We start from the raw sequence: 27,477 nt of genomic DNA on the forward strand, positions 1-27,477 counted from the left end.
TATTTCTAAGCACTGCAAGCTGAATGGAATTGACTCACAAACCGTCACTTAAACAACCCCAGAGATGGTTTGAAATTTCTGAAAATGGTCAGAGATACATACAATACTAATGCATTTAATTGATGAGGAAACATTTCGAAATGCAGCTACAGTATATTGTTAACATGGAGAACTCAAACACTTCCCATACTGGAACAAAAAATAAATAAATTTCAAAAGAAAATTATTTTAGGGGTATCAGAAGGATATCAGTCTTGCAACGATACATTTATGTGGCCAACTGTAAAAGGAGCGTGCATACTCAATCTGATATCAATTTGATCCCTGAGGCTAGGACTGGTGGCAACTACTGTCCCCTTTTAAAGCAGCATTGGCTTTGAAAGTCTTTCATGGAGGAACATTCCACAAGCTTGTCTCCTCCGTTTGAATGTATTCATCCTCTTAGAGATTAGCTGACCCTGTGTCACTAATATAATCTGTTGAATAAAGTCTCATAGAAACATTTGCATTAAATTCTGCCAGTGATCTTTAGGCGCTTCTTAGGTCCCAAACTAAGATCTACTTTCTGTCGCTATTGACCATGTCTACCGGTTGGACACATCGTGATCTAGGCCTAAATTTAAATGTCTTCTTTATGTTGAAGACTAGATTGTATCTTTATGTCTAGCATTATTTCTCCATTTTTTTCAAAAAATAAAAGTGTTACCTGGAGTGTGGAAGATCAGCTTATCCTGCAAGCCGAAGAACTCTCCTCTAATCCTCAATGTCGCTTTTATTCCACCGCAGAGTCACAGAGTTCCAGTCCCAGCAGAGCAGACCTATTCATGTTTCCTTGCCCTCTTCGTTCACATCGTGCCCTCCGCTGGCATACCACAATCCCTGGACAAAGAGAGCAGCAAATCTCTATTGTATTACAGAGCATCTAGGGTTACTTCCTAAGAGAAGACTTAAGGAAAAGGAATGGTTTGATAAGAGCGAGGCACTCATCATCAATCAGTCTTATGAAGAGTCCTGCACAAAAGGTGATAAAGCAGGGTTATCAGAACTTTAGCTGTTAATCCGGCAATATTTACCCTTTATCATAGCACTTTGGTAGGATTTAACATTCTTAACATCTGTCCTACCTATTGTGAAACGCTTAACTTTTGAGATGTGTGATCAGACGTGATAATTACACTTCTGCATTTGGTTGACGGTTTTATTTAAACTTTAATTGTGTTCAAATAATTAATCTTACTTGTGTGCCATGATGACCCCTGAACTCGGCGCTGAGCAATTCCAGTATGATGGATGTGACATTAGCAGTAAAATCTCCAAACAAAAATTCACATATAAAAGTATATGATAACATTATATTGAAACATCTGTTTATATTTTCCAAAACAACTAACCACAGAGTTATGGGATCAGAAAAGTTTAAACCTGCTAGAATGGATACGCGGCCGGCCGGAAATGCGACATGCACATTAATATAGCAGCATTTTTTATGACACTGTATAACAATAATTAATATTTTACAGTACTGTGACGGTTGGGTTTAGGGATGGGGTGGGGGTAGGCATTAAAAAATACAATTTACTGGGTAATTTAATAGATAACATAAATAATACTCAGAACAACTACTGCTTTTGCGTTACTGTGGCGGTTGAGTTTAGGGTTGGGGTAGACATTAAAAAAATACAATTTATTGGGTAATTTAAAAGATAACATAAATAATACTCGGTACAACTGTTTTTACTTTACTGTGGCGGTTGAGTTTAGGGTTGGGGTGGGGGTAGACATTAAAAAATACAATAAATGGGAAATTTAATAAATAATTCTCGTTAACTTCCGGTCGCTACCGTATCCGATCTAGCAACAACCACATTTCTCAGAGTTCTTCCTCTGCTCACTGCATGTTGTTTGTGTGTTTCTATGGCAATTTGGTGGGAACTACAAGAGCCCATAGGGGCACGTCACATGTTTTAGTGAAAACCGATTTCCGTTCAAACAAATCAACGTGAACTTCACACTCGAGTTAACCGATAAAATAGATTCATCACCCAGCCCTAATCTGCAGACATTTTTATTTAAATATTTCAAATGATGAAAATAAAAATTAAAAGTATAAGACTTGGCTCTCTGTAGAACAAAAATGATAGATTGTATTTTATTTAACATTTTTGCAATTATGAGGAAAAAGCTTCATTATGGATGTGACAGATGTGAAATTGCCACTTGTGTGACTTTGGTAAATCAAATATAATTGTTTGAAAACACTGACATAGACATTCTTGAGTATTTTTAGAGAACTATAAAATACAAGCCTACACAAACAACGTAGAAAGGGTTTCGCTATTTTGGTAAAACTACATTTGACATGGAATTGCTCTGCTGCTGTATTTTAGAAAAAGGGTTTAGTGTTTTGACTTGTCTTCCAGTTAATATATCATAAAATATATGTAAATATAACATAAAACACTTTCCAAATATGTGAATACTTATAAAAATAAATAAAATACTTAAAATAAGGCTGATTTATATGCGAGACTATTTGATATTAAAGTAATTCACCCAAAAATGTAATTTATATTATTAATTACCCTTAACACATCGCTGCACAAGGCTTGTGAATGCGTGCATTTTACTGACACAGAAGAAAATAAACTGTTGAATAAAGTCAATATTTTATGACCACACAAAAGTATTCTCTGTGATAATATTCCGATTGTTCCACTGAAGGCATATGGTCAGTTTAGATGTTTTTGGTACCTTTCTGGACTTTAAACGAGTTGGGAACTTTGTTGTACACTACCTGACAAAGTCTTGCCATCTATCCCAGCTGTTAGAGGAACAAATAATAACTTGACTTCTAGTTGATCATATGGAAAGTGGCAAAAGGTAGATTTTTCCGTAGATGAGATGGAGGAGGTATTGAAAATGAATCCAAAAAATCTTAATGAATCCTGGGAGTCCAGCAAGAACGCTTTCTTTGCCATTCCAGATGACTTTATTAACGACTCATTGCAGAGATGTATAAATGCAGTCCTCCAAGCTCATGGGAGTCATACACAATATTAATTCTTTTTCCACTGCACCATGACTTTAAATTCTATACTGTACATTATTTCTGTTAAGTGACAAGAATTTGACCTAAGCAAAGTCAGACCTTACTGTCCTAATTAAATAGTTAAAAATCAAGACATGATCATATTTTATTTTGGTAAAATAAGCGTAATCTAGAGGCTTTCATATAAGCCACTTCTGATACCAAAAGATCAACTAGAAATCAAGTTATTATTTGTTGTTCCTAAAACCTGGATAGGTAACAAGACTTTTGTCAGGTAATGTATATAAGGGAGCTCTTAGATTTAATCGAAAATATCTTAATTTGTGTTATGAAGACAAACAAAGGTCTCAGAGGTTTGAAACTATATAAAACTACATATTATGTACATAATTTTCATTGTTTCGCTAGCCTTTTTAGCTCTTTCAAATAATGTATTTTAAAACAAGCATATCTGGCCATATTGCATTTTTTCAACAAAATAATAATAATAATAATAAAAGCATATTTAATTAACGATACATTCCTGAAAACAAGTCTCTATGGTACTCTTGTAAACACATATAATAATATTAATTAGTAAATAAATGACTCCATGAATGTCCATATCACTCCAATGGTTTGCATTGAACTAGTGTTTTGGTGTATGATGGGAAATGAAAGGTTTTGGTATTTAATTATGGGGGATCTAGCAAATAACCATGTCCTCATTATTTTGGGCAAGAATGACTTATTAGCATTCTTGGTTGAACATCATTCCATCAGCAGTCAGTAGTATAAAGTCAGATTACTCTGTGGAACCCTTTCTCTTTAATTACAGTGTGGACAGCTTTTTTTCAAAGGTGAAACTATTCCCCTGCTAGGTGTGGCTTCTGTTTATGAGGAGACTGAGCTCTCTTTTTTGTGGCTTTCATGTGGCAATTAAATCTGTCTCCTAACACTGGGTGGCGGGAGGTGCTAAGACAAGCAAACGTCTGAACGGCGAAAAAAAAATGCTTTTGGCTGAAGGCTTTAACAAACATAATTAATTACTCCAGACAGGTATGTATTGAAAACATTCTGATCCAAGCCTGTGAGCCATTTAGATCAGTGGATATATTCAAATAAGCCACGGCAAAGACGCAGGAAATTAAGCCAAGTGTTCCTCAAGTTTTTCAATGTAGGAGGAAAGAAAAGCACTTTTACACATAGTCTGCGGATGTTTGAAACCACATTTACATGACTGAGGGATATGGTTTTAGGTGTTGGTAAAGCAATATGCCAGGTTGAGTAAGGTTAAGCTCTATCAGCATTTGTGGCATAACATTGATTGCCACAGAAAATCACTTTGACTTTTCTGTTTATTGTTTATAAAGCAAATTTGCGGTTATAGTAATGTACTTACATTAAATGTAATTATAGGGCCAATGATTCATACAGTGCTCAGCATAAATGAGTACACCGCATTATGAAAATGAATATTCTTATTAGGGCTGCACGATACTGACAAAAAACTGATATTTGGATATTTAGTTTGTCCGTGATAACTATTGTGATATGAGTATAATTTCACAAGATCTCTAATGCTGTGTTCACAGCAGATGTGGGACACGCGAATAAATCATCTTATTTGCACGTAAATAGATGAAAATTGAGTTTACTCGCTTCAACCGTGTGTCAAATTCACTTCACAATAGACAAAGATTCACATCATGGGCAGGGTGCCCGGTCACTCTAGTTTTGTTGCTAAATGGCTAACATGGATTTTATTGAGAGAATAGCTGCGTGTGCTTTAAGAATGCTGAAAAACAGAGTATATTGGTTCAGCGCCGTGTCTGAGTGCACTAGATCCTTTCGGAGGGGTACCCAGCTCTGTGAGTTCATCAACTCCTTCAGAAACTATACCTGGATGATGAAGGCTTTCAGCAGTGCTTCAGACTGAGCCAAGCCCAGTTTGATGAACTGTTGTGTGGTATCGGTAAAAGGATTTTCCCTTGGGACACCAACAACAGGCACTATGTCTTAATCCCTCCCCTACAAGAGCAAGCTCATGATTGGTTAACGCGGCGTGAATGTCCGCTGAAGTTCAGATTTTCCAACTCAAGCAATTAGCGCAAAACGCTCAACTCGAGCCTCGTCATTCGCACCACAGGATGTCCATTCGCGTCTTTGCATTGACGTAACATGTAAATCATTCATGTTTGACGCTTCACGTCTGGTGTTAACGCAGCATTACAACTCTATTTGGAATGATTCATATTTTTACACTGATTGAAATGATCTTGTAGAGGAGTATCTGCATAAAGTACAATACAACAATTACAATTGTACAAAAGTACAATTGAACAAATAGATTAATTTGATGGTTTTCTGTGGAATCCAACAGCATTGAGGTATAAAAGTTTAATAGTAATATATATAATAACACTGTATAGCGTAGACTCTTCATTGTATAAATAATCAAATACAAATATTTTGCTATATATATACACCTTTATAACCTTTTGGTTTAAGTTTGCTTAAATCATACACAATCACAGGCCTTAAAAACACATCCAAATGAAAATCTTAAACTGTGTGATGACTCCACAAATCACATGTTCTGAACTGTAATTCTGATCAACTATAATCCCAACTTGACATTGCATATCCTGCGATGTGACTATTGCAGATTGACACAATGCGATATCGATGCTAAAACAATACAGTGTGCAGCCCTAATTCTTATCCATATATCTAGATGCCAGGTCTTTCCTGGTATTTCTACTTATATGAGTGTCAAAAAAGTATAAAAACAATATTTGGGTGCACCAATATTAAAAAGTTAATGCACATTACACATTAAACCGTCAACACTGCAGTTGTTGTCTTTGAGTTAAGGCTTAATGTATGCAACTCCAGGTATGAACGATAATTCACCAAAAAGATTTTCAACTTTCATTTTTCTAGCTTTCCCACCTCTCCAAAAGATGTCTGCATCAGTGAATACAGATAATATATTTTGATGTGAAACACCTATTAAACATTTATATTCATTAAAATAAGAACATGGTCACCTAACAGCTTAGGAAAAGAAAGATTGCATTAAAATCCAAAATTAAATGTTTGTTTTTATTGATTATCCCTCTTTATTAAAATGCAATTTATCATTTTTCCCCAACAAATTCAGTTGGGTGTAATAATTTTAAGTTATTTTGTGTTATTTTAGCTTCAGATTTGGGTTTGGTACTGACTAATCTAATATGACCAAATACAATATTGTATAGCATCCTACAAGAAATCTTAATTTAAAAGAGAGATCTATGAAGGGTGTACTCATTTATGCTGGACAGTGACTAAGTTTACATGGACAACAGTAATCGAATTATTTGCCTTAATCTAATTAAGACAATAATAAGATTAAGGCGTTTACATGAGTTGCTTTTAGAATGTTCCTTTCATGATCCTGTTTTACATGTTATAGTACATAAAAACGTCATCGCGTCACCACACTATCCACATTTCCTCTGGAAGAGTGCAATTTTAAAGTTCATACCACATGCAGATAGGAAGAAAAAAAACTCTGTTGTTAGTGGTGTGCACCGACTCTGTAGGTGCAAAGAGTGTCAAACACCCATGTGTGTGTGTGTGTGCACTATCCTGTCGCAAAACGCAGCGAAAAGTCCTACATGACGGTAATAGCTTAATTAAGGTGTACATGGTACATGTCTGTACTGCACTTCAATAAAGCGACTAAAATCAGCTTACTCCACGTTTTAATTCGATTCCTCTTTAGTTCGATTATAACCTTGGTATGATTAAATTAATCTAAAATCGCTGTTTACATGGTAGACTCTTAATCAGAGTATTGTCTTAATTGAACTAAAATTTAATTATTGGTGTCCATGTAAACATACTCACTGTAGGTTTTAAAATCATAAAAATGAATCTAACCAGTTAATGCTGCTTCAAGTGCAATATAATATATGATGATTATACTACTACTCTCCTATTTTTATTCATTTTTGACGTATATTTCTTTAGACTAAAACAGATATTGGTCTATGTAGATTTGCACCCAGTTTTCTTCCTCAAATTACCCACACACTGAGATTTTACCCCTCTAGCGCATTAGCAATTCAATTGTTCTTCTCGAAGGGGCGGGGGGTGGGGGGGGAATCCTGGAGTCTTCTGACACTTCCCAAATCAATCACGTTGTTTCTCCCCTCTCGACAGAGATAAGGTGCAAAGAGAGCAAAAATTCCACACCATTAGGTCACCGTAAGAGAAAGTGTCTAGACGTTTATTTGTGTCTCGTGTCTCTCCGTGTGTCTTTGAAGGCGCGGGGTGGCCCCTCTGTCAGGTGTGTCCTGACGGGAGGAGGCGCGGGCCGTGGGGTGGGGGGTCTGGATCAAGGTGTGGTGTTGTGCTTTGATGTGGGGCCTGTCATGCTCCGCTGCCTCCTGATGCTTCTTGGCTGCCGTGGTGTCTAGAGCCGCAGACCAGGTAAACCTTGGGCCTTTTTCCACATACACACACACACACCGCTGTCCTTTTTTGTACGCTGTGACACAGGAGGTGCTGAGCTATTGAAGGGGTTACAATGCACGTCTTGTTGCCCAGCCTCCCACATTTCTGCATTCTGTGGTTACAGAGAAGACAGCTATGCAGTAATTTCAGAGGTATTATGCCCCAGGCAATAGGCCCCTGTAAACTTAAAGGGGGAAAAGAAAAAAAAGGTGTCTCAGGTAAGAATCAGGCTGAAGGCTGCATGATAAATTTCCATTATGACATATTATTCTTCACATTCAAATCGAAGCCCAGTCTACTCCGTTTGAAGCACGTCAACGTGTCTGTGTTTCAGACGCAGGTTAATTTCTTGCCAGTCTGTATTCTATTATGATAACCCAGTTGGCAGCAGGTGAACTTAATTCCTGTTATATTTACCAAGTATGCATGGAGCTGTTACGAAAACCAACACGCTCTGAAGTTGAGGTGTCCGTTTGCGGCACATTGCTCGGCAGCATCATGCATGAGAGACTGTGATTGTGGTCTGCATGTGCAACATATGCTGTGGGCGGCCTGGAATGTGCAAGACTGGTGAACACACATACTGTAAGTAGACACACACACACACAAAATTATACAAACTTCAAATACTGAAACTGAAAACGAGACAAAAACAGTTCTGAAACAAACAAACAAATCTACTTTTATGACAAAGATAAGGTTGGGCGATGAGATGATTTTTGAGTTAATATTTGATGTGAATTTATGTCGTGTTGTACATTATCTATATTGAGACTGTAGCTCATTTTACCCATTGCAATACAGGTACCTTTGTCTCAAAGATATTGTACAGCAAGCTATAAATTCACATGAATAATTAACTCAGTGTTAGAGTTAAACTCGCGGCACTTATTCATTTTGTCAAAAGTTTGTTTGTTTAGCCATGCTGGTTAAGTATTAACAGCAAATGCGCATTTTGTTTTGCACACACCAGAGGAGAGCGTTACGCTTGCATCACTGCTAAGTCTCAAACGCCACCTAATTACAGAACTAGTTTATCTTTAACGACTGGTGACCAAGTGTCAGAAACACCCAAGATTTACATATAAACATAATTTGTTTTTGTGTCTAAAGTAAAAGGAAACAAGAGAAAACAGATGCTTTGTTTTGCCTATTTTCCTACTATGAAAGTTAGTTTTTTTAAATTTTTAGCATTTAAGCATTTAGTTTTTAGTTTTAGCATTTAAGTTTTTAGCATTTTTTAAATATCACACATAAAAACACAAAGATATACTGAAGAACATGGGTGACTAGTTGTTGGCTGCTGATAGCAAGACAAAAATATTATGGAAGTCAGTGGAAGCAGGCAACTGTTACGCACATTTCTGGTTTAAAACAACTTGAGAGTAATTAAATGACAGAATTTAAATTTTTGGGTCAACTATCCAGTTGATGCTAATAAAACAACAACTCAATTATTTTTTCGTGTTTATTTGTTCAATTTCAAAAACACCACTGCTAAATAGAATACTGAAAAATACTGTAAAATAGTAAAACAAACTGAAAGAATCATGAAGAATCATGAATTATGATTTTCCTCAAAAAAATCTTGACATGATATTTTTACCTTATGGCTAGGGCCAGACAGAATCTGCGGGCATTTTTTGCAATTTCTGCTGAGAATTTTGTAAAAAATCTGCAGATTTATGCGGAATGATTTTAGGAGTATCATAACTAAAAACTTAATATATGAAGTCAACAAATAATACATTTTTAATTTTTATTTAATTTTACAATGCAAATCCAATTGGATCCACATATTTCGTGAACAAAGCAAGTCTCTCATAATATATATCTACTAAAAGCATATTACTTTACACACTGTATTGTAAATAAATCCTGAAAATTGTAATACTACCATTATTATATCACAATAATATTAGTGAAGCTAATTTAAAAAACAGAATAACTATAAATTTACACAATACATAGACTCAATGATGGACTAAAAATATGCGGAAATCTGAAGTTAGCACTTTACCAAAAGTGAGATTATCAGTCAGCCACAAATATTCATTTTGATTTACACGTTTGAATTTGACTGTCAAAGTGCCAAGGGCCACAATCTTGCATGCAATCTCAAGTAACTAGCGTTTTGCAACTCTCAAATGGTCGTATATGGCTGCCGTCGCATCATCTAGGTGGAAGCTGCACACTGGTGGTGGATGAGGAGATTCCCCAAATGTGTAAAGTGATTTGAGTGTCCAGAAAAGCAATATATAAATGTAAGGAATTATTATTAAGTAGTTTAGTTTTAGGTTCCCTATAAAGGTTTGTTTATTTGATTTGATTTTGTTTTGTTTTTTACTATGATATTAGGGGAAGATATAAACTAACACCACCAACCCTTATAACAGTAACTAATAACAGTACCTCACAGTTTCCATTGTTGTCCTCTTCCCCAGGCGTTGCATGTGCCCGTTGGCATTCTTATTGCAAGGGTGATCATTTCCCATCAACTACCTAACCTCAAGTTTTTCACCTGCAGCCTTTATGGCTTTACCGGAAACTTCAGAATGACACTTCCTCTATGTAAACTCACTGTCAGCACTACATGCACAGTCATTTCATATTTTGGGGTGTATTAGCATGGGATTGAACTCACACATTTTTTTTAATTCATAAGCCACACATATGCACTTTTCTCACACAGATGCATGGCTGAACTGCTTTCAACTCTTTGTGGTTAAAAAAACTAAACCTTTCTGGAAAGACTTTATCGGGGACCTGCATAAGCTAACAATTGTTTGATTACTACTGTTCTCCTTATTGAAAAGTCAAGTGTATTTTTATGACAATACCCGAGCACTATTATTGGATAAATGCTTTACATGAAAGTGATTCACCTAAGCCTGATTTCCAATAATAAGTTCTTATTTCTTCAGGTTCTTCACCTCATTTGGCTCAACAACTCTCTCAGTGAGTCATACTTGTATGTTTATTGCAAATACAGCAAACTGAATCAACCTGTGGTTAAAGGCTTGTTTTAACCTGTGATTAAAATTATTGTTAAAGCACAGATTACACAGTCTTTATTAGATCTCAAATCTGCATTTATTACAAATATTCAGGAAAATGAAATGGTTTTCCTCGCAGACTGTGGTCATAGAACTAAACTGACAACATTTGCATACCTGAACAGTGAGTTGTGCATCTGAAACATTTGGCTAATAGTAAAAAAATATCAAAAGAGACCAGAGCTAGTTGTTTTTTTTACTTTTTTTTCACTTTGACGAATAATTATTTTTGTAAGCTAATTTGTTTAAAAAATAAATAAAAATATGTTTTAGCACATACCTAAACTAAATTCTTGGTAGTAATAATAAAAGAAAAAATGTTTACTGAAAAAATGGCCATGCTTTAATGACTATCATACATTTTTACCAAGATTTATAAATGAGGCCCACCAAAATGTCATTCAGCGTATTTAATATGAAAGTTTATATACCAAAATACCTTGTCATTCATATGTACTATAGAACAAGAATCATTAGATGACGTATTAAAAGTTTCTATTTGAGGACCTAAGCGCCGCACCTAAACTGTAATTTCTAATGTTTATCCTTAACTTTCATCCACCAGCCTTTAATCAACTAGGTTTTACCAAAGTCCCTTTCAAGGAAAGTCTGTTCACTCAGCAGCCATATTTGTAACGTCTCCATTCAGTTCATCCAAGACCTAAGTCCTCACAATTAAATCAAATATTTCCAATCTGCAACAAAATCTGAAGTAACCCATATCAATTGCTGCAGTATTTATCCAGATGTAAGTGCAATACTTTTGTATATCTCATAATTTCAGCGAGAGTAATGGTGGACTATAAATGCATGTGTAAAGGACGTCACTTATAGACAATCACAACATGGTTTATATTGAACTACGCATATATATATAATTGTAAACACACGCAACCCCATTCAAAAATAGACATGTACAAATGTATACAAGCTCATATTAATGCATTTTAGGACATGTTGTGCATTTGTGCCATCCAGCCGCAACTATTTTTGGCCGGTGAGACGACCTTGTAGTCGGACCAATGTTTGCTGGGTCATTACTGTAGTTGCTTAAGCTCTAATTACATTCAAAACATGTAATTTCCAGTTTGCTCCTGCTACTGCACATGTGCAACAATTTGCATGACACCAATGTCCTTTACAGATATTTTAATGGTAACCAGAGGACAGGATTATTAACACTGGAAGAACAAAACCTGAGCAAAGACTGGAACATTAAACAATATGTGATGGGATGTGCTGTGGTGTCTTCTCCTGTCAAAATTAACGCATGCGCCACGTGGTTATAAAGACTGATGATTGGCTATTTCAACCAGAAGGAGGACTTCCTTCACTGAGTCGCCCCAAAAAAATGACTTTTGCAAAATTGTTGCAAACAATTTATATGAGTTGAATTTAAACAAACAAATTAAATTTAGTTATGTTCAACTTAATTTCTTTAAATCCAGCCCAAATAAATTGTTTACAACCACTTAAAAAAATTCATAGTAATGCCACTGAACTGTCTTTGTATATCTATAGTCTATGGTTTTACCAAAAGGTTGACTAATCTCAAATAATAAAGCAGACACTCTATCTGCATTTAATAAGCTTTCTATGTGTAATTTTTTTTTTTTTGCATATTTAATCAGATGGATCAATTTACACAAACATAGGACGTTCCTCCATTGACTACATGTTAGGGCTGCGCAATTCTGGCTAAAATTCGAACCACAATTTTCTCACGATTCTGTAGATGTAAAATTAAGGTTCATATGAGTAGGTAAATATGTCTCAGCTATTAACTCACAGTAAAGTGATGGCATCAGAACACAATTATTCATCATTTTAAAGATGAATTATGTTTGAGAGATATGCTTGTCATTGACAGCATTATTAGACTATTTTTTCACTGGTAAAATGAAATATGTCATTATCGGAATCTCTCTTGCATTATATTCAACATTATATAGGTTAGAGTAGTTATACTGACCCAGTAAACAATTATTTTCATGCACAACACTTTGTATTCGCTATAAGTGAAAAAAACATTCGTGAAAAAACAAAACAAATCGTAATCATAACTCTAACATGTGATATAATTATTTAAATGATGTGTGTGCTTTTGGTTTCACTTTCACGGTCAAATGCGATCATGCAGTCACTTTTGAGAAAAAAAAAAAAACACATGCAAATCATACTTCTCGTGCGGTTCCCAAACGATTGCTCCATTTCCTATGCAGGCTCTGTTGAATAAAGTAGACATCATTGGGGGGCACGCGCACGTCCTCTTGGTAGTAAACAAACAGTGCTTCAGCTCATGCATGATTTTGCGGCCACGAATACATTACATTTTTATTACGTAATTACATTAAGACAGAAATGACATTTTGGGGTGAATCATAGCTTATAAATACACTATTCGACACTTAACACCGTTTGGAGGTGTCCATGTTGTTGAGCAATGTATATAAAACAATGTAAAGACTTCCGCAATCGCCCTATGCTTCTTGACTGTCCTTAAAATATAATTGGCTGAATCATAGAAAAGCAGAATTAAGATCGTGTGTAAGGTCGAATCAAGATTGCGATCTTTTATTGATTAATCAAGCAGCCTTACTACATGTAAACATTAAAACAACTGCAACATTGCAACTTGCCACAACCTGACATTCATGAGAAATTTGGAAATAGTTGCAAGTTAATAAATAGTCCTCGGCATTTTTAAATGTGATGTACGCACAAAATGGGGGTGGAAATGTGCATACAGTACGCCAGTGTTTCCCAACCCTGTTCCTGGAGGCACACCAACAGTACATATTTTGGATGTCTCCATTATCTGACCCATTCATTTCAGGTTTTGGAGTCTCTTCTGATGTTATGATAAGTTGATTCAGGTGTGTTTGATTAGGGAGAGGTTGAAAACGTGGACTGTTGGTGTGCCTTCAGGAACAGGGTTGGGAAACACTGCAGTACGCCACTTTCCATGCAAAGGTTCTAGTACACAGCTGTAGGTAAACTCTAACTAAACAGGTTTAACTTTAATGACTTAATTGAACCACTTGAAATCATCATGAATCATAATCACTAATAAATAAATGAACATTTATTCTGTCTTATGTTCACTTTTAGGAAGGCTTCTTTGCAAAGTTTTCTAAATGAAACCCCTGCCCTGTTGGTGTAATGTGAAAGTGAAACGTGTTACACTATTTGAGACCTGTAGTAAACATTAAAGGTTTTCAGATTATGTGGAGCAGTTATTAAAATATCCCCAATGTGTGATAAATGAGTCAGATGTTTTTTTTAAGCGCATTACACTTTTTTATGTGTGCGGGGGATATGTTTTATGGTATTTTTACAGTGCATTTGAGGCGAGTTTGTTAAAGCATTCTTACTGTATGATGTGTGTGAAAGCATTCAGTGCGCGTGTGTGGAGGGTGCATTAAAATATTGTGTGATGTGGGTGTTAAAGTACGCTCTCTCTCTTTTGCTTTTTCAATGGTTCAGCACTTCCTGCCTTAAAGGCCCTGCCTCCACACATTGTGCAAATATTATTTTAGCAAAATAATATGCAGTTAATAAAGTTTAATTGATCTGTGCAGCTTTTCAGGAAATCTGCATCAAACAAAGCCCAAAATCTAGACTTCATCTGCTAATGTTGATTCTCTATTTAGTGTTGTTTAGAGTGAAACTGCCTTATTCCATTCAGATTTCAATTTCTGCTTTAAAACAACCCATGAATTACCTCAATACACACGCATACGCGCACACACACATGCCAATAACAAATCAATGATACAATAAATTACTTAAAGAGCCCCTATTTAGCATTACAAAAGGTAATATTTTGGTTTTGGGGGTCTCAAACAATCACATCTCAAACATTCATTGTCTTTTAATATGCATTTATTTTTACCTAATTATACCAACGACTCCCATATGATTTATACAGCGATTGATTTGTTCCCAAACCCCTCCTTAACCATAGCTAATCTGCGCTGATTGGTCCGATGACCCAGTCTGTTGTGATTGGTTGACTGCGTTCAGCGTGAGATAGAGAGAAATGCCCACCACGGCTATGTGTAACAGATGTGTAACTACACGGTAAAGTAGCACACAGAGTATGTAAGAGTAAAAGAAAGGAAGAAGCATGTGTCACATTTCAACTTGGTTTTGGACGCAATATGTGAACAGCCCCATAATTTTTAACCTGAGAAAACAGTACAAGCACTGATCTATAATAAATATGCGATTTCAAGCCGCGTGGGGCGATAACAACTTATCACACAAATATTTTGCAAACTACACAAAACGAGGCAACAATTTTAATTACACTTACATGTTATGATCTGGAGGAAGACGAAACTGGTCCATATGAACTGTAACAGTTACTGACAAAGTCCCTGTCAAAGTCTGACAAAGTGTCATACATTACATGCAATAGTCTCTGCTGCTCTTTCCTTAAATAGCAAACGGTCAGCGAATCCTGGGTTGCAGCATAGGTTATTGTATCAATTCTCAGAAAAATGACAAGAACAAACACAGAACACGATTGGCTATACTGTGGTATTGCTGTGAAAATGAACTTTAACCCCTTAAATCTCCATCTGTCAGTAATCGTCATCTTCGCGTCATGATCAGCCCAGTGATCCTCATCGCTCCGCTAGTGTCTGAAGGGCAAGGCGCGTTCACATTTTACCAGAGCTGGAACTACATATTTGGTGATGTACCGTATCGACATGTTCAAGCAAAAGATCTGAACCAAACTCGATTCATTCATTCGACTCCGAGTCGACTGTTTCATTATAGAATCAATAGTTTTTAACATGGTGCACTTTCAGATTTTAACCTCAGCTGGATGTTTTCATTCACTTAGTGCTGTGTTACACACTGCATGGAAGGTCATTTTCAAAAACCCATAATAGGGGCTTTTTAAATAACTACAATTGAAAAAGGTTTATAAGAATTCAATACTCTGTTATACCTAATATTAAAATGCATTCATGAGCAAACTCATGAGCAAACTGGGGACACATTCCAATTTAAATCTGTGTTTAATCTGTCTCATTTGTCCACATTCAATTACTGAATTCGTAAAGGTCCCATGAAGTGCTTTAAAATGTGCATTTTTTATTCAATGTTTGACAGAATCCCAACTTAAAAATGAAGAGAGGCGGGACACAGAGTAGCTCCTCCCGTTTTGAAAAAAAAGCAAGCCAATAGCGCTTTGTTTCACCACAGCTCTGCCAGTGAGTGGTTGAGATCAAGCGCATCAAATGATAAGCAAATGTGAAGCATCTTGAAGGGGGCGGGGCATTTCAGACACAAGAGAGCATTTGATTGGTCAAGATTGTATGAGAAACTGTAGTATGAGGTGACGTGAAAAAAAAAAGGTTGATTAATTTAGGCGGTTTTATTAATTAGGTTTTAATTTAAACTACAAGCTTTACATATTTATATCGGTTTTAAATCTTCTAAACACATATATTGTCATTGTTTTGTACCACACTAGTTATAGATATCCTTGAAGACTTCCTTGATACTAACATCTAAAAACATTATTTTAATTTCATTATACCTTTAAATGGCAGACTCTATGGCCGAGTTTATGTATTGGATTTTTCTGACCTTCCATTCTAATGTTATGGAATAATTTCATCCAACAAACATATGAACAAGAAAAGAAGCGACAGAAAATAATATGAAGAGCAGCAGCTTTTTTGTGCAACAGTATTTGTGTCGGAATTAGGAACAGTAAGAAAAAAAAAAATTTCACCAAGTGAAACTTAACTGTCCTGTAAGGAGGGGGGGTATTCAACCATGAGCAGAAAGCAATCCATTAAATGCAAATGTTAATTTTTTAGGGCTTTTTAACATTTATTTGATAGGACAGTGCAGAGTGGAGACAGGAATGCATGGGGAGCAGAGAGAGAGAGTAAGAGGGAAAAGATCAGCAAAGGACCTAAAGCCTGGGTTGCCGTCAGCACAATAGTACTACATGTCAACAGACTAACCACTAGGATATTGGCGCCAACTCAAATTAGTGTAGTGACGATATTAGAATTTCTAACTTCGGTATGATACCAAGGAAAATATCAATATTCAATACCATTTTCAATACAGCGAGGAAACCACATCTCAACCAAAACTGGTTACGGGGGTCAGAACTTGCCATCTTGTCATTGGACGTCAAGGAGAGCTGTGTACATGCAGAGAGTGTATCAACTGTTGCTGGTGAGAGAGTAAGGCCAATATCTGTTAACCAAACGCAAGAACTTATCAAGTTAAATATTCAACTATCGATACTTATTAAAGAGCCTTAAAAATGTCCATGAACTGTGTACTGTGAAGTTCCTGTCAAGCTCTGACAAAGTCCCATACAACAATAGTCTTTTCTGATTCTTCCTTAAACAAATAACCAACAAATTCCCCTTGTAAGCGTGTAGATTGCTGAAGCACTAGTCAGAAAAATGACAGGAACACAGCACAAGGTTGGAACTATCATGCTGAGGTATTTTTGCAATAATAAACATCATCCACTAACTCTTCACAGCCTCACCTTTGGGTAAGGAAAACAACACTAACTTCCCCTCACACTTTTCCTCACATTTTCACGACATGATTCAACCGGGATCTGCTAAAGTGTTTGTTTTCTTCTTTTTCTTTCTACAGAGGTTTGTGGGCAGGGGTTTAAATTTTCCCGGGTCTGCGCGCGCAACAAATGGGCAAGGCTTGAGTTCCAGATCAACATCATGCTGACACGGCTAAATATTCATTACCCACAACGATTCATTTGAACCACTCTGAGTCTACTCTTTTATAGATGAATCAATAGTTTTAAACACGGTGGACTTTCAGATTTAAGCCTTTGCTGGATATTTTACTTCACTTAGAGCTGTGTTACGTGCTGCATGAAAGGTTGTTTACAAAAACCCATAATAGGGGCTCTTTAAAGTATCGATATAAAAATATTGAACTCAAATGAACTTTTCGATGACCACACGAAGATCAAAATGTTTCTTACATCTGTATTTTGTCCTATTGAGATCAACAAAAGTGTTAATACAATGCGCTAAATGGGCCAAAAGAACATTTCACAGTCAACGTTGTAGTCCTTGGGTTAAGGTATGAACGATAATTCACCAAAAAGATTTTCAACTTTCATTTTTCTAGCGTTCCCACCTCTCCAGAAGATGTCTGTAAGATGAAAGCACTGCGGCCGTCCCTTATCGCTGTCTTTTGGAGCTCACCAAAAAGAAAAAAAATACGGCAGTTCCACGTTACAGGAGAAATAGCATTTGGGATTATAGTTCTAAGGACAACCCTGACTATTCACACTTGGCATTAGCAAGACAGCCTCAGTACAAGAAGGATATTTTTTATTCCTTCAATTTAACTTTAATTACTCAAATCTCTGTGAGGGCACACAAGAAAAGCCCAGGCATTTGTGTCAAGAAGATTACCAGACTGCCCTGCCAAGTCCGCGCGTCGCTGCATCGTTAGATAGAATTCAAATTCAAATCCGGGCTAAAGACAGTGCAGCTGTCGCCCCCCTGGCCTGCAAAGCACCCCTTGGATCAAAAATTAGCTGTCCTCCTCTGCCTGCTTCTCATCTCCTTCCTCTTCCCCCCTAAGGACCCTAATCCCTCTCTCCCCACTGACTGTGACAGCCAAAATAAAGCCATAAAACCCTCAAAATAATTAGTAATTAAAAATAAAAAAAATGTTTCCCCTTTCATTTTCGAGTCAGGTAGGGAAAGCTGCAAAGTTGTCAAGAGTGCTGGGTCCTGAGCCAAAACCAGACTGTATTTTCATTCTTTCCTATTCTTCATTCACACCAGATACATTTGCCCACGGTGGAGACGTATCAATCATGAAACATGCATGCAGTTTTGAGATCTCTCTAACTCGCGCCAGGCTTTTAGCATGAACATTTTTATCGCAGTGGTGGAATGTGTCAAAGTGACACAGTCAGGGAGTGCTTTGGTTTCATCAGGTTAGTGAGTAATCTTTCTACAATAGTGCTGTCTGATATATAAAGCACACTTACAGTACTGTTGTGTGAATAAGTGCTCAGCTTACTTTTAAACATTGGTGCACCCAAATATTGTTCTCATCCCTTTCTGACACTCATATGAATAGAAATACCAGGATAAAACTGTGGTAACATTTCCAGTTATCTCGTCTGGCTGGTGGTTCAAGTATGAGACTTGAAAATTGGCCACTAAGAGAATCAGCTTCAGTACAGGAATATATTTAATTCTTATGCATACTATGCTCACCAAAACTGGATTTGCAAGATTGAAACTCAATAAAAGAGTAATATTGAGAAATTTATGCCTGTATTCAGAAAAATTCAATGCTGATGGGTGCAGTGTCACGCCATTCTTCAGAAATCTTTCTAATATGCTTTTTTGGGGAGTAGGAAAGCTTTGTGATCAATATTGAAACAGCTGTGCTTGTTTTGGTTTTTTTGAGAGAGATTTTGTCAGATTTTGTAGTTAGAATTTAGTATGTGGAACACATTTTCACAATTAACTGTGGATTCTTTCCTTTAAATTTCTAATTCACGGCCGTTAGTAGGTTAATTGTTGTAGCAGTTATGCCTAGGTCTGGAATAGAAATAAGAGATACAGAATATGGTTAGGCCTGTCACAATAATCAATACATCGACTTATCACACAACACATGGCCATGATCTCAATCATTTTGGTGATGTGATACATATCGCTCATAAAAAATAAAAATAAAAAAAAACAGCATTTTAGCTCTATCGGAGATATCAGTGTCAGTATGGTTAAACACTATAGTATTTACTATAAATGACTTACTCTTTACTATTATATATAATATTAATATATACTTTATGGTTTCTGCTACATTCATTCTTCCATGGCAGGGCGCCATGCCAAAATTCATCCCGCCATGGCAACATTACAGCTTCTCATTCAAAACACTTTATTAGTTTTTTTTTTTAAAATAGCGGGTGATAATCGCACCAAAACGTATTAAAGGGTAAGTGAATTTTAACAGCGCAAACTTTTCTGTAACCGTAGTAGTGCTGTGCGTCATTTGTTTAACTCTTTAAGGCAGGGGTGTCCAAACTCGGTCCTGGAGGGCCGGTGTCCTGCAGATTTTAGCTCCAACTTGCCTTAACACACCTGCACGGATGTTTCTGGAAAGCCTAGTAAGCTTGATTAGCTAGCCCAGGTGTGTCTGATTGGGGTTGGAACTAAACTTTGCAGGACACCGGCCCTCCAGGACCAAGCTTGGACATGCCTGCTTTAAGGTGACATTCTGACTGGCTGACTGACAGGTGCGTGATACATGAGGCCAGCAAACGTATAGCCGTTTCACTTTACTTCAGGACGTATTAATACCGCTCTGTAGGTCTATTGAAAACATTCATAAATATTCCTAGCAAATCTAATAAATGCTGGAGACATACTCGTTACATAAACGCACTAAAATCGCACTTCAGCATCGTTTATTTAAGAGCGCACAGAAGATCTGCACGCTCTTGAAGCGGCTTATATTTGAGGGGGCGTGCAAGAAGTTTTGTGCACGAGCAGAGGAAATCGGCGCGGAAGCAAAAAGATCCGCGTGCTCGTAGGCTATTACATAAATGCGATCTCGACTTCTAATACTGAGCTTACGACATTTGTCATTGAAATAACGCCACAGGTAGTTGGTAGATCTGTGTAAAAAAAAAATTCTAATTAATCTTGTTTCTATCTAACGACCCTTTGATCTTCTGAACCTTTCAGGTAGCGTGTCACAGTATCAGTACATTGCTTTTATCTTTCGCTTTCACACTTGTACTTAGTAATTTTAGGGAAAACCACAGATACTGTTGGTTGTGCACCTTTTTTACAAACCAAGTTTGTCAACGCCATTATAATGACACCGATCACTCTGCCTAGTCATGTCGGAGTCCCGTGGAAAAAGAGATTAACAGGTAGCAATTTGTGTGTAACTTATCTTTATTTATGATTTGGTTATTAGTAAAACAAAGAACATGCGGGTCAGGTAGTATAAACGGTAGGCTACAAATAATTAATTCATTATTCATAGATAATTAATTCACAGCTGCTTACGACGATGATGCCATCGTCAATTGCGCAGTTTTACATTAGACATCGTACAATGCCAAATTGGTTGACATTACCTTACCCTAATAGTAAATATACCATTAATATATACAGTACTATACTATTATATACTATTATAATTTTTCTATTATAGTTTTTTTCTAACAAATGAAAATAGATCTGTTACTTGTTTCTAGTTCTTGTTTCTATTCCTTGTTTCTATTCCTTGTACAGTCTTGTTTACATTTATCATTATTATTATTTATTTAAGATGTTAAATTTCAAATATTCTTAAGAATGAAATATTTTGTATTCTTTGGAAAAGTGTAGTTGCATTAGGATGCTATTATATTCTCATTCTGGCATTATAAAATTAGTGGCATAAATTGACTACCATTTATCGCATTTTATTTTGGTGCAACATATCGTACAATGAAAAATGGATTTCATGACAACCCTAAATATGGTAAGCAAAAAAAAGCATTAATATGGGTTTTGTGCATTCTAACAAACAGCCAATGTACAAACATATGAGCATCTAGTTAAAACTGAGAACTAATCTAAAGTGTAACAATAGAATGTTGTATTTCTTTATATTTAATTTATCGGTCTCAGAAACACTAACCCATACACTAAAAAAAAAAACCAGCCATCGAACATGTAAAAATACCTACTCTCAAAATATCTACTCTATTGCAGTGCTGCAGAATTTAAAGTTTGCGTTTTTTCATTTACACCATGACATATACTGTAGATCTTCTATTGATCACATGCAGTCACATGATGCAAATGGTCACAGGTCAGAGTTCACCCTACTTTGTACCATAAGAAAACAGTGAAATGCAAAAACTTCTGGTCTTTGCACTCATCATAATTAAAAATGTAGTGTGCGCCTTTGAGCTAAGACACCTTAAAATGCGGGCTCTGGAGAAAGCTTACTATGTTTTGGAACACAGCACATACCACTTATTGGCTCTGCAGTCTTATTATTCGCTTCTATTAAAATAGCTTGACATCATGGCCTCGGTTCCTAATGCAGGGGCTATGGATTCCCCCACCCCAATCAATCAGGTCCGTTAAAACCCATAAGAAGTTCTGCAAAACCCGATTATAGTGCCACGGTTTGGAATGCTATGTACAGCAGCTTGTTTTTTTCTGCTGGAAGAGCACCATACATGTGCTATAATTGATTGGCATGCTGAAATTACAGGAGCCTTGCAAGGTTACGAACGGACCTGGCATGGGGCTGATACATTAAATGTGTCTGGCATAGCCAAGTAAAGCATCTGATTACAATTTCAAAGCAGAGACCTGGCACTGATTAAAATCAACAGTCCAGATGTATAGTCTGAACCCCCCTATGTGGCAACACTAAACAGGCTAAAGAGAGCAGCGCCATGGGATGAAGCCATGGCACGCCACTTTTATTACAGTTTAGTCCTTACCGCATCAGCCAATCATTTAAGAGATTGAGTAAATATGGGCGGAGCTAAAGCTGGCCATTGATGCACTGAGCTGCACAACAGACCCTCTAGAAAATCCAAGTTCCTGCTAACTGACGAAGACACTGCCTTTCCAGAAGGAGTTTCCCCAATTGCTTTCTGCCGATTTCTAACAAGCCAGAAAAGCTGGCTCTGTAACCCCACCCCCCGCTTCCTCGCTCCTCTCTTGGCCCCGGGGAGGGAAGGACGATTAATATCTGCCTACCTTGTTACCTAATTCATTATGGAATAGCAGTTAATTTGATTTGATATTATTTTAATAAAATTCAGTAATATATTAGATTGTTTCAGGCTATCAAAATAATTTTCCAATTATTACGGTTACTCAACCAAGTCTCTTTTTTTCCCTTTGCGAGCGGCAGTTGGTCTGACTCTGAATACATTAGCTCCAACAACTCCATCCCATCTGAGGGAAGAAAAACTATATATGCATGATTACACCAGAAATGTTATTACTGGTAATGTGATGCCCGCAGAACTAAGAAAATGGCCTACAGTTGGATGTGTGATTCGCGCAACGTGGAGTCTTAAATGCTTTTGATTTCGGTCCTGTAGGGAAAAGCGTAATATATGTACATTATTTATTATTTATGCACAAAATAAAACTGTATTTGCACAAATAGGATTCCTTTTAAATACAACACATAAACACCAGCAGAAGTACATTACCAGCTTTGCACTAGTGGGCTAAATCTGCAATCTGTAAATTTGTATGACCTAGAACCTGCTAAAAAATCTGATTCTATTTATAGTCTATTATTCTAGATCATTTACAACAACGTAGTTTCTTGTAAAAAAAAAAAAAATGCAAAAAACAAGTGAGAAAACCCAAGAATCACGTAAGCTTCACTTGTGCAATCACGTTAAATATTACCAGCTACATGCTACAACTCTTCAACATGTTTGTTTCACATGTGATTTTAACATGAAGCGTATGTGACACTATGTGCTTATGTTATTACGGTTGACACTAAAACAAAAAATATATAGAATCTGCATTAACTGCAATTCATATATATTTGTATTTTTTTTTTGGAGTGGGGTACTTCAACAAATTATTGTAGCACCAATATAATTCAATTGGAACGGAAGTTTAAATTGACTGAAACTTTGTCAGTCCTATCACATAAGAAGATTGTTCAGGGTATTTGCAGGAATCCTAAAGGTAATTTTAATACCGTTTCAAAACTTTTTAACAACCTTCTCAGAATATTTTAAGACCTCATCGCCACTTCAAGTTCTTATCAGTATCAAACCTTTAACTTAATAAACAGTTGCTAATAAACAGTTGTAGTAAAATAAATCAATGGAGCACAACCATGCAACAGAACTCAGAAAAGCTCAGAAGAAACAAAGCTTGAAAGAATAAATTACGCAGTTGTTTTCAGCGACAGGCTTCAGCCACTCGTCCGGGAGTAGGCAAACTTTTTTCTTTTTGCCGTCTTTTTCACTCTATGGTTTCGCTACATGTGGAGAGAGTCACATCACCTTCCCACGTTTGTCGCAAATTACGTGACATCACCCGGACAAAGGAGCTTGGCCAGACTCGCCCAGCCCAAACCAATTGCGTGGATAGAATAAATATATTTATGCTTTTTGAGTCGAACACTTTGGACAATGCTTGATCAAAATTTAAGACCTCGTAAAAATGCAATTAAGACTTTTTAATACCTTTTAAGGACATTCATTTTCTCAGAATTGATTTATCAACTTTTAATACTTTAAGAACCTGCAGACACCCTGTTGTTAATTACAGGTGTATAGATGGTCTAAAACCATAAGCTTTTTATAGTCCATTTAGTGTACTGCACTAAACACTTCAGCAAAAGTGCAGGATGGAATAAGAGTAAAGGGTCTGAGCAAAATCTAAACACGGAACCACAAACAGCTTACAGCTTTAAAACAAAAAACATATACCATACTCCACTTTAAACAACAGTAGCTACACTGTAAAAACAAATTGGTTATTTTACTGTTACATAAATATACCGGAAATTTGAATTTAAGGAAATTTGAATTTAACAGCCGTTATTTTAAGTTTTTTTCACTGCACCCCAGTTTGTTTGTTTTTTTACAGAGTATGTTTCCATCCACCCATTTTTACGCTAATTTTGGATATGCACATTAAAAAAAAAACGGTTGACAGATACGCCAAGATGCACATCAATTCTGAAAATGTGCATAAAAAAAACAGCATGCGCATAACTGAGTAGAGGTTAAATTTTTTATTCGATCAGAAAAGATGCACATAAACTACGATGGAAACACTTTAACGAACAAATTCCAGTATGTGCATTAAAAAAGGTCATGTGATGCTGTTATAAGAGATCATGTGATGATAAAAATGTGTGTGAATGGACAAACCAGCAGGCCGAGCACATTGTAAAACATCTGAAACGTTGTTTCGGACTTTCTAAAATGCCTAACCGTTTTAGTATTAGAGTTATTATATTATTAATTACGTACAGAACTGTCACGAGTATCTGTGCGCCAAGTCTTATGCCTCCAAACTCCAACACGAGTTCATTGTGTGTCGGCATTTGTCTTCTGAGGTGCAAAAAAAAAAAGGAAATTCCGTTCGTACTCTTGATATTTGCTGCCAGTTTATCAGCAAAGTGACGATTTTGTTAGAATTGACTCGTTGGATGGAAACGGCGCTTTATTCGCTCATTTTTTTATGCGATATTCCAGTTGTGCTTACATTTAATTCACATTTTTGGATGGAAAAAGCTACTGATACACTGAATAATAACTTGAAACATGATGCTTGGAATAAACAATGTTCAGAAAATGTAGACGCTTGCTTAAACGCACTTGGTGTGATCTTTTATCTTCTCCTGCCACTTGAGAATCAATGAAAAGAGAGCTTTTGACCTCACTCGGACCACACTCATGCCAGAATTTAGTTTTGGATCTTTTGGTACTTGGATCAGAAACACAGAACAATGCACAATAAAGTGACTTCTAATTAACACTCCCTCATTGGTGAAGGATTGTTGGATTGCTTTTATATAGAAATCCTTCGCCAGACTGGGGACCAACATTTCCATAGTCCTCCGAGATCTGCGTATTAATCATCTAGGGAGGGTCACGATCTGCCTCTCGGATGCTCTCGCCTCAAATTCTGACCGAAGGGCTCCCACAAAGCGATGCTCCCCTCTTTCCTTACATTTACACTGCCAATTCGGGAAGTCTCCTGCTGAAGTGAGGGATGCTTGGCAATGAAGTGACTTTTTTGATGTTTTTTTGATCATTCTGCTTGGTGCAAAGTTGGTGCACAATTCGACTTTTCCACCAAAACTTTACAGACTATTCTTTTGAAAAAAGAAGGTCACAAGGCAACTTTCTTTGTCATTTAATGAATATGACAGCTTTTAATGACTTTTTATCCTTCTTGTAAATGAAAAGTAATTTTCAATCTTTTTTTATTTTTCACTTGGAAGCATCTTAACTTTACATTCGACTAAACCAAACAAACTGATGAGCCAATGGAAAATGAGCTAATGATAAATTTAATGATCGAATGCTTTTGAATGCAAAACACTTTCAAGGGCCTAGTTTACATTTTATGTCAAAATCGAAATTCTGCGATGATAAATAATGAAAGCCAGATAGCTTTCAAAGAGTCATGTCCAAATCAGGCCACAAATGCCTCGTTGTCACTGGCCATGTTTTTGTAAAACTGCCTGGGTCACTTATCCCCCATTTCTGAGTGGTACAGTATGGTATGGTACGGGACGGTACAGGTCACCTTCATCAGCCTTGCATCTCCACTGCCAAAATGGTACCAATGGTACTCTTATGATGGGCATGGTGTACGACAAAGTTTCAGTCAACGTCATTCTCGCTCAAGAAAATGTCAAAGTGAAGCTTTATGGGTCGTTTATATATCATACGAGAAGCACTTCTCACAAAACAGATAACTAACCTTACTATGAACATGATTCGGTTATAACTGCAGATCAATGCTAGTGCAAAATAGCCTACTGCAATGTCAGCAGTTATATAAAATAAACGCAACATATACGAACACATACAGACCACATTACAGTCTCCGATATGTTACCAATTACAGATAAAAACTACACAGAGCATACATTTAGTCCTTATTTGGGTTCAAAAACAACATGCAACAAATAGTCCAGTCTGTGCCAACCTCTCATCTGTATCTTTAATCTTCACCAGTACATGAAACCACTTGTTAGAAAGTAATTCTGTCATTCCGAGTTCATAATGGTCCAAAAGGTGATGATAAAAAATAAGCATGCCAGATTGTTCATGTTTTAGGTTGCTGAAAGAATCATTTGCTTTTTTGTTTTTTCGGGCTTCTCTTTTGTTTTTTCTCCCGTCACTCTCGCGTTTGTCCATTTCTGAAAGGATGTTAGAAGCTCTTCAATAATCACACAAGTTATTATCAAAAGCACAAGAAGTTTGTTATTTCAAATATAGACGTGCTGCGAGCGCAAACGAGAAAGCAAAACCACTCACATTTTTAAACGGCCTTGTTAACAATGACGAGGCACAGGGTAGATTTTACTATTCTTCTTGGCTTTGTGGCTGTTCATCAAGATGACAACAAGGTTTGTTTAATCTCGGGTCGACCATGGCTTGTTATTATATGTATATATTATTACGGTGTAATGTCTCAACGGTGTACTTCCCCTACTTGTCCACGAGCTAGTGACGTTTCTCTGTAAACTAACAGCGTTCAGCTGCGCATCTAGCTCCACCTTTTGGTACCTTTTTGTCGTGCTAGGTACCCTTCTGAGTACACAAAAATTGGCATGGTACAGTTTGCTTCTAGGTAACTTTTTACAGCGGAAACAGCTATAAAAGCGTACTGAACCGTACCGTACCATACCATACAGTACCACTCAGTGAAAATGGGCCATTACGTTTGTGCATAATAAAACTAGCTTCAATTCAACTAAATATTCATTGTGCTTAATGTCAGTGAGGAATCACTTTTGAATTATAAAAAAGGTATAAAAAAAAAAAGCATTTTTAGCTTATTTCTGAAATGGTTTGATGCCCACTGTCACCGGGCATTACACTGCTAGTCTACTCTAGGTATTTGTACACAATTATTGCATCAACTTTAGGCACGTTTCCAAACTAGTCACTGAGGGTTCATCTGAAATGAATGAGACTGCTCTAGCCTTAATGCACCTCTAGTGGACATATCCTTTTTTTAAAAATCCACTGCTTTGACTATCACTCTCAGTGCACATTTTTGAGGACACTGGTTCTTTAAGGGATTTTTAAAAATTAATTCTACACTGATATTTAGCCTAAAAAGCATAAAAGGAAATCTC

The 27,477-nt window shown here is 36.6% G+C and overlaps 1 long non-coding RNA gene across 1 annotated transcript in view; it reads right to left on the minus strand.

The window, feature by feature from the left end:
- LOC130244396 (uncharacterized) overlaps positions 1 to 27,477 on the minus strand; it is a 161,925-nt gene that overhangs the window by 86,029 nt on the left and 48,419 nt on the right. The window contains exon 3 of the long non-coding RNA XR_008839232.1: positions 707 to 879. This is a non-coding gene — a long non-coding RNA (uncharacterized LOC130244396). The remainder of the gene's footprint in view (positions 1 to 706; positions 880 to 27,477) is intronic.

This window comes from Danio aesculapii, chromosome 17 (genome assembly GCF_903798145.1).
Source record: "Danio aesculapii chromosome 17, fDanAes4.1, whole genome shotgun sequence".
NCBI lineage: Eukaryota > Metazoa > Chordata > Actinopteri > Cypriniformes > Danionidae > Danio > Danio aesculapii.